We start from the raw sequence: 10,198 nt of genomic DNA, 5'->3' as shown, positions 1-10,198 counted from the left end.
AGGACATATGCTTTCTTGGCAGCTATGAGGATGATCCTCAGGTTCCGGACCCAGTCCGTATAGTTGCTGCCATCATCTTTCAGCTTGGTTTTCTCTAGGAACGCGTTGAAGTTGAGGTTGACATGAGCGTTGGCCATTTGATCTACAAGACATTTTGCAAAGGTTTTTAGACTAAGTTCATGATAATTAAGTTCATCTAATCAAATTATTTAATGAACTCCCACTCAGACAGACATCCCTCTAGTCATCTAAGTGATACATGATCCGAGTCAACTAGGCCGTGTCCGATCATCACGTGAGACGGACTAGTCATCATCGGTGAACATCTTCATGTTGATCGTATCTTCTATACGACTCATGTTCGACCTTTCGGTCTTCCGTGTTCCGAGGCCATGTCTGTACATGCTAGGCTCGTCAAGTCAACCTAAGTGTATTGCGTGTGTAAATCTGGCTTACACCCGTTGTATTCGAACGTTAGAATCTATCACACCCGATCATCACGTGGTGCTTCGAAACAACGAACCTTCGCAACGGTGCACAGTTAGGGGGAACACTTTCTTGAAATTATTGTGAGGGATCATCTTATTTAAGCTACCGTCGTTCTAAGCAAATAAGATGTAAAACATGATAAACATCACATGCAATCAAATAGTGACATGATATGGCCAATATCATTTTGCTCCTTTTGATCTCCATCTTCGGGGCGCCATGATCATCATCGTCACCGGCATGACACCATGATCTCCATCATCGTGTCTTCATGAAGTTGTCTCGTCATCTATTACTTCTACTACTATGGCTAACGGTTTAGCAATAAAGTAAAGTAATTACATGACGTTTATGTTGACACGCAGGTCATAAATAAATTAAGACAACTCCTATGGCTCCTGCCGGTTGTCATACTCATCGACATGCAAGTCGTGATTCCTATTACAAGAACATGATCAATCTCATACATCACATATATCATTCATCACATCCTTTTGGCCATATCACATCACATGGCACATGCTGCAAAAACAAGTTAGACGTCCTCTAATTGTTGTTGCAAGTTTTTACGTGGCTGCTATAGGTTTCTAGCAAGAACGTTTCTTACCTACGCCAAAACCACAACGTGATATGCCAATTTCTATTTACCCTTCATAAGGACCCTTTTCATCGAATCCGATCCGACTAAAGTGGGAGAGACAGACACCCGCTAGCCACCTTATGCAACTAGTGCATGTCAGTCGGTGGAACCAGTCTCACGTAAGCGTACGTGTAAGGTCGGTCCGGGCCGCTTCATCCCACGATGCCGCCGAATCAAGATAAGACTAGTAACGGCAAGTAAATTGACAAAATCAACGCCCACAACAACTTGTGTTCTACTCGTGCATAGAAACTACGCATAGACCTAGCTCATGATGCCACTGTTGGGGAACGTAGCAGAATTTTAAAATTTTCTACGCATCACCAAGATCAATCTATGGAGTCATCTAGCAACGAGGGAGAGGGGAGTGCATCTACATACCCTTGTAGATCGCGAGCGGAAGCTTTCAAAAGAACGGGGTTGATGGAGTCGTACTCGTCGTGATCCAAATCACCGATGACCGAGCGCCGAACGGACGGCACCTCCGCGTTCAACACACGTACGGTTGGGAAAGACGTCTCCTCCTTCTTGATCCAGCAAGGGGAAGGAGAGGTTGATGGAGATCCAGCAGCACGACGGCGTGGTGGTGGAAGCAGCGGTGATCTCGGCAGGGCTTCGCCAAGCTCCAACGAGAGGGAGAGGTGTTACGAGGGGAGAGGGAGGCGCCAGGGACTTGGGTGCAGCTGCCCTCCCCCCCCCACTATATATAGGGCCCTAGGGGGGGCGCCGGCCCTAGGAGATCCCATCTCCAAGGGGGGGGGGCAAGGGGGGACTTGCCCCCCAAGTCAGGTGGGGCGCCCCCACCCCTAGGGTTTCCAACCCTAGGCGCAGGGGGAGGCCCATGGGGGCGCACCAGCCCACCTGGGGCTGGTTCCCCTCCCACTTCAGCCCATGGGGCCCTCCGGGATAGGTGGCCCCACCCGGTGGACCCCCGGGACCCATCCGGTGGTCCCGGTACAATACCGATTACCCCCGAAACTTTCCCGATGGCCGAAACTGGAATTCCTATATATGAATCTCTACCTCTGGACCATTCCGGAACTCCTCGTGAAGTCCGGGATCTCATCCGGGACTCCGAACAACTTTCGGGTTACCGCATACTAATATCTCTACAACCCTAGCGTCACCGAACCTTAAGTGTGTAGACCCTACGGGTTCGGGAGACACGCAGACATGACGAGACGACTCTCCGGTCAATAACCAACAACAGAATCTAGATACCCATGTTGGCTCCCACATGTTCCACGATGATCTCATCGGATGAACCACGATGTCGAGGATTCAATCAATCCCGTATTCAATTCCCTTTGTCAATCGGTACGTTACTTGCCCGAGATTCGATCGTCGGTATCCCAATACCTTGTGCAATCTCGTTACCGGCAAGTCACTTTACTCGTACCGTAATGCATGATCCCGTGACCAAACACTTGGTCACATTGAGCTCATTATGATGATGCATTACCGAGTGGGCCCAGAGATACCTCTCCGTCATACGGAGTGACAAATTCTAGTCGCGATCCGTGTCAACCCAACAGATACTTTCGGGGATACCTGTAGTATACCTTCATAGTCACCCAGTTACGTTGTGACGTTTGGTACACCCAAAGCACTCCTACGGCATCCGAGAGTTACATGATCTCATGGTCTAAGGAAATGATACTTAACATTGGAAAAGCTCTAGCAAACGAACTACATGATCTTGTGCTATGCTTAGGATTGGGTCTTGTCCATCATATCATTCTCCTAATGATGTGATCCCGTTATCAATGACATCCAATGTCCATAGTCAGGAAACCATGACTATCTGTTGATCAACGAGCTAGTTAACTAGAGGCTCACTAGGGACATGTTATGGTCTATGTATTCACACATGTATTATGATTTCCGGATAACACAATTATAGGATGAATAATAGAAAATTATCATGAACAAGGAAATATAATAATAATCATTTTATTACTGCCTCTAGGGCATATTTACAACATTAGTAACATAATCAACAACAACCAAAATATGTGTATATCCATTAGAGGCAGGAAAAGGTCCCATACAATCAAAGCCCCAAACATCAAAAGGTTCAATAACAAGTGAATAGTTCATAGGCATTTCTTGACGTCTACTAATATTACCAATTCTTTGACATTCATCACAAGATAGGACAAACTTATGGGCATCCTTGAAGAGAGTAGGCCAATAAAAACCGGATTGCAATACCTTATGTGCAGTTCTATCTCCCGCGTGGTGTCCTCCATAAGTTTCGGAGTAGCACTTGCGTAGGATCTGTTCCTGTTCATGCTCAGGTACACAACATCTAATAACACCATCTACTCCTTCTTTATAAAGATGTGGGTCATCCCAAAGTAATGTCTCAAATCATAGAAGAACTTTTTCTTTTGTTGGTATGTGAAGCTAGGTGGTATAAATTTAGCAACAATGTAATTAGCATAATCAGCATACCAAGGGGTACTACGAGAAGTACTTATGACATTTAATTGTTCATCAGGAAAGCTATCATCAATAGGTAGTGGGTCATCAAGAACATTCTCTAACCTAGATAAATTGTCTGCAACGGGGTTCTCAGCTCCTTTTCTATCAACAATATGCAAATCAAATTCTTGTAGCAAGAGAACCCATCTAATAAGTCTAGGTTTAGCATCTTTCTTCTCCATAAGATATTTAATAGTAGCATGATCAGTGTGGATAATTACTTTAGAATCAACAATATAAGGTCTGAACTTATCACAAGCAAATACAACTGCTAAAAGTTCTTTCTTAGTAGTAGCATAATTTCTTTGAGCATTGTCTAGAGTCTTACTAGCATAATGGATAACATTTAATTTCTTATCAACTCTTTGCCCTAGAACAGCACCTACAGCATAATCGCTAGCATCACACATAATTTCAAAGGGTAAATTCCAATCAGGTGGCTGAAAAATAGGTGCAGAGACTAATGCTTTCTTAAGTATTTCAAATGCTTCTACACAATCATCATCAAAGACAAATGGTATATCTTTTTGTAATAATTTTGCAGAGGCCAAGAAATTTTTGAGAAGTCCTTAATGAACCTCCTATAAAATCCAGCGTGACCAAGGAAACTTCTTATACCTTTGATGTCCTTAGGACATGGCATCTTTTCAATAGCATCAACCTTGGCTTTATCAACTTCAATACCTTTTTCAGAAACTTTATGCCCCAAGACAATACCTTCATTAACCATAAAGTGGCACTTTTCCCAATTCAAGACAAGATTAGTTTCTTCACATCTCTGCAAAACTCGATCAAGATTGCTCAAGCAATCATCAAAAGAAGATCCATAGACGGAAAAATCGTCCATGAAAACCTCACAAATCTTTTCACAAAAGTCAGAGAATATAGCCATCATGCATCTTTGAAAGGTAGCAGGTGCATTACATAAACCAAAAGGCATACGTCTATAAGCAAAAGTACCAAAAGGGCATGTAAAAGTAGTCTTTGATTGATCTTTAGCCGACACAGGTATTTGAGAGAAACCAGAATAACCATCTAGAAAGCAGTAATGTGTATGTTTGCATAATCTTTCTAGCATTTGATCTATAAAAGGTAAGGGGTAATGATCTTTCTTAGTAGCCTTATTTAATTTGCGGAAATCAATTACCATCCTATAACCTGTAATAATTCTTTGTGGAATCAATTCATCTTTCTCATTAGGAACAACAGTAATACCTCCCTTCTTAGGGACACAATGAACAGGACTTACCCACTGACTATCAGCAACGGGATAAATTATACCTGCCTCCAGAAGCTTTAGTATTTATTTTCTTACCACTTCTTTCATTTTAGGATTCAGACGTCGTTGAGGATCACGAACTGGTTTGGCATCTGCTTCCAAATTTATTTTATGTTGACATAGAGTGGGACTAATGCCCGTAAGATCATCAAGAGTATATCCAATAGCAGCACGGTGCTTCTTCAGAGTTTTCAATAATCTTTCTTCTTCATGCTCTGAAAGGTTAGCACTAATAATAACAGGATATATCTTCTTTTCATCAAGATAAGCATATTTAAGATTATCAGGCAACGGTTTAAGCTCAAACACGGGATCACCCTTAGGTAGAGGGGGATCCCCTAGGATTTCAACAGGCAAATTGTGTTTCAGAATAGGTTCCTGTTTAAAGAATACTTCATCTATTTCCCTTCTTTCATTCATAAACATATCATTCTCATGGTCTAGCAAATATTGTTCTAAAGGATCACTAGGAGGTACGGCAATAGAAGCAAGACTAGGCAATTATTCTTCACGGTGTTGTTTACTAAATTTAGAGAAATTAAACTCATGAGTCATATCATCTAAGCCGACAGTAACAACATCCCTTGTGCAATCTATGGTAGCATTAACAATATTTAAGAAGGGTCTACCAAATATAATGGGACAAAAGCTATCTTGTGGGGAACCAAGAACAAGAAAATCAGCAGGATATTTAGTTTTCCCACACAAGACTTCAATATCTCTAACAATTCCCATTGGTGAAATAGTATCTCTATTAGCAAGTTTAATAGTAACATCAATTTCTTCTAACTCAACAGGTGCAATGTCATGCATAATTTCTTTGTATAGGTCAATAGGTATTGCACTAGCACTAGCACCCATATCACATAAGCCATGATAACAATGATCTCCTATTTTAACAGAAATAAAAGGCATGCCTACCATAGGTCTAGGTTTATCTGTATCACGAGGTTTAGCAATTCTAGCAGTTTCATTACAGAAGTAAATAACATGCCCATCTATATTATCAGACAAGAGATCTTTAACAATAGCAATATTAGGTTCTACTTTAACTTGCTCAGGAGGTGTATATGTTTTAATATTGCTTTTATGAACCACAGTTGAAGCTTTAGCATGACCCTTTATCCTAACAGGGAAAGGTGGTTTCTCAACATAACAAGTAGGAACAATAGGATCATTATAAGTGACCGTCTTTTCTTCAACTTTAATAGGTGGAGCTACTTTTACTTCTATGGGAGGATGATATTTAAACCACTTCTCCTTAGGGAGATCAACATAAGTAGCAAAAGATTCACAGGAAGAAGCTACTATCTCAGAATCAAGTCCATATTTAGTGCTAAACTTACGGAAAATATCGGTATCAATAAAAGATTTAACACAATCAAACTTAGGTGTCATACCTGACTCCTTACCTTTGTCGAGATCCCAATCTTCATAGTTGCGTTTAATTCTATCCAATAAATGCCATCTAAATCCAATAGTCTTCATCACAAAAGAGCCAACACAAGAGGTGTCGAGCATGGTGCGATTATTTTCAGAAAGCCGAGCATAAATTTTTTGAAGAATTGTTTCTCTTGGGAGCTCATGATTGGGGCATGAATATAACATTGATTTAAGCCTCCCCCAAGCTTGAGCGATGCTTTCTCCTTCGCGAGGCCAAAAATTATATATATAATTGCGATCACGATGAACAAGATGCATAGGGTAATACTTTTGATGAAATTCCAATTTCAATCTTCTATAGTTCCATGATCTCGTATCATCACATAACCTATACCATATCAATGCGTCTCCCTTCAAAGATAAAGGGAAGACCTTCTTCTTAGCAACATCATCGGGTATACCTGCAAGCTTAAATAATCCACAAACTTTATCCACATATATTAGGTGTTCATCAGGATGCTTTGTTCCATCTCCTGTAAAAGGATTAGCTAGCAGTTTTTCTATCATACCTGAAGGATACTCATAAGGAATTTCATTTTCAATAGGTTCAGTAGGTTAAGGAGCAACTCTTTGATCTATTGGTCGGGGTGAAGATACCCCGAACAAGCCCCTCAGAGGATTACTTTCCATAGTAACAAGTGACAGTAAATTTCAGCACACTATATAAATTTTTCCTTACCAAATTCCACCTACCAAAGGCGCTTCACTCCTCGGCAACGGCGCTAGAAAAGAGTCTTGATGACCCACAAGTATAGGGGATCTATCATAGTCCTTTCGATAAGTAAAGAGTGTCGAACCCAACAAGGAGCAGAAGGAAATGATAAGCGGTTTTCAGCAAGGTATTCTCTGCAAGTACTGAAATAAGTGGTAATAGATAGTTTTGTGATAAGATAATTTGTAACGAGCAACAAGTAACAAAAGTAAATAAAGTGCAGCAAGGTGGCCCAATCCTTTTTGTAGCAAAGGACAAGCCTGGACAAACTCTTATATAAGGAAAAGCACTCCCAAGGACACCTGGGAATATCGTCAAGCTAGTTTTCATCACGTCCGTATGATTCGCGTTCGGTACTTTGATAATTTGACATGTGGGTGGACCGGTGCTTGGGTGTTGTTATTACTTGAACAAGCATCCCACTTATGATTAACCTCTATTGCAAGCATCCACAACTACAACAAAAGTATTAAGGTAAACCTAACCATAGCATGAAACATATGGATCCAAATTAGCTCCTTACGAAGCAACGCATAAACTAGGGTTTAAGCTTCTGTCACTCTAGCAACCCATCATCTACTTATTACTTTCCAATGCCTTCCTCTAGGCCCAAATAATGGTGAAGTGTTATGTATTCGACGTTCACATAACACCACTTGAGGCTAGACAACATATATCTCATCAAAATATCGAACGAATACCAAATTCACATGACTACTAATAGCAAGACTTCTCCCTTGTCCTCAGGAACAAACGTAACTACTCACAAAGCATATTCATGTTCATAATCAGAGGAGTAATAATATGCATAAAGGATCTGAACATATGATCTTCCACCAATTAAACCAACTAGCATCAACTACAAGGAGTAATTAACACTACTAGCAACCTACTAGCACCAATCCCGGACTTGGAGACAAGAATTGGATACAAGAGATGAACTAGGATTTTGAGATGAGATGGTGCTGATGAAGATGTTGATGGAGATTGCCCTCTCCCGATGAGAGGAGCGTTGGCGATGACGATGGCGATGATTTCCTCCTCCGGGAGGGAAGTTTCCCCGGCAGAACAGCTCTGCCGGAGCTCTAGATTGGATCCGCCAAGGTTCCGCCTCGTGGCGGCGGAGTTTCGTCCCGAAAGGTTGCTTGCTATTTTTTTATCAATGAAAGACTTCATATAGGAGAAGATGGTCATCGGAGAGTCACCAGGGGGCCCACGAGGTAGGGGGGCACGCCCTAGGGGGGGTGCCCCCACCCTCGTGGAAAGGGTGTGGGCCCCCTGGTCTTCATCTTTGGCGAGGATTTTTCATTATTTATTATAAGGTATTCCGTGGAGTTTTAGGACTTTTGGAGTTGTGCAGAATAGGTCTCTAATATTTGCTCCTTTTCCAGCCCAGAATTCCAGCTGCCGGCATTCTCCCTCCTTATGTAAACCTAGTAAAATAAGAGATAATAGCCATAAGTATTGTGACATAATGTGAAATAACAGCCCATAATGCAATAAATATTGATATAAAAGCATGATGCAAAATGGACGTATCAATTCATTAAAGAAGAGTTGTATATGATTTAACAAGAATGTTTTGTCAATCCTAAAGGTGCTAACAAAATATGCAAGCTCCAGCGATCCATCTATGGACTGGTGCAAGCATCTCGGATCTGGAATATACATTTTGATAAGTTGATCAAAGCATATAGTTTTATACAGACTTGCGGTGAAGCCTGTATTTACAAGAAAGTGAGTGGGAGCACTACATCATTTCTGATAAATATATGTGAATGGCATATTGTTGATCAGAGATAATGTAGAATTATTCTGCAAAGCAAAAAGGAATGTTTGAAAGGAGTTTTTCAAAGAAAGACCTCGGTGAAGCTGCTTACATATTGAGTATCAAGATCTATAGAGGTAGATCAAGACGATTGATAAGTTTTTCAATGAGTACATACCTTGACAAGATTTTTAAGTAGTTCAAAATGGAACAGTCAAAGAAGGAGTTCTTGCCTGTGTTACAAGGTGTGAAGTTGAGTAAGACTCAAAACCCGACCACGACAGAAGATAGAGAGAGAATGAAAGTCATTCCCTATGCCTCAGCCATAGGTTCTATAAAGTATGCCATGCTGTGTAGCAGACCTATTGTATACCCTGCCCTGAGTTTGGCAAGGGAGTACAATAGTGATCTAGGAGTAGATCACTGGACATTGGTCAAAATTGTCCTTAGTGGAATAAGGATATGTTTCTCAATTATGGAGGTGACAAAAGGTTCATCGTAAAGGGTTACGTCGATGCAAGTTTTGACACTGATCCAGATGACTCAAAGTCTCAATCTGGATACATATTGAAAGTGGGAGCAATTAGCTAGAGTAGCTCCGTGCAGAGCATTGTTGACATAGAAATTCGCAAAATACATCGGATCTGAATGTGGCAGATCCATTGACTAAACTTCCCTCACAAGCAAAACATGATCACACCTTAGTACTCTTTGGGTATTAATCACATAGTGATGTGAACTAGATTATTGACTCTAGTAAACCCTTTGGGTGTTGGTCACATGACGATGTGAACTATGGGTGTTAATCACATGATAATGTGAACTATTGATGTTAAATCACATGGCGATGTGAACTAGATTATTGACTCTAGTGCAAGTGGGAGACTGAAGGAAATATGCCCTAAAGGCAATAATAAAGTTATTATTTATTTCCTTATATCATGATAAATGTTTATTATTCATGCTAGAATTGTATTAACCGGAAACATAATACATGTGTGAATACATAGACAAACAGTATGTCACTAGTATGCCTCTACTTGACTAGCTCGTTGAATCAAATATGGTTAAGTTTCCTAGCCATAGACATGAGTTGTCATTTGATTAACGGGGTCACATCATTAGAGAATGATGTGATTGACTTGATCCATTCCGTTAGCTTAGCACTCGATCGTTTAGTATGTTGCTACTGCTTTCTTCAAGACTTATACATGTTCCTATGACTATGAGATTATGCAACTCCCGTTTACCGGAGGAACACTTTGTGTGCTACCAAACATCACAACGTAACTGGGTGATTATAAAGCTGCTCTACAGGTGTTTCCAAAGGTACTTGTTGGGTTGGCGTATTTCGAGATTAGGATTTGTCACTCCGATTGT

This window comes from Triticum aestivum, chromosome 1A (genome assembly GCF_018294505.1).
Source record: "Triticum aestivum cultivar Chinese Spring chromosome 1A, IWGSC CS RefSeq v2.1, whole genome shotgun sequence".
Taxonomy (NCBI): Eukaryota; Viridiplantae; Streptophyta; class Magnoliopsida; order Poales; family Poaceae; genus Triticum; species Triticum aestivum.
Note: the sequence above shows the minus strand (reverse complement) of the source record.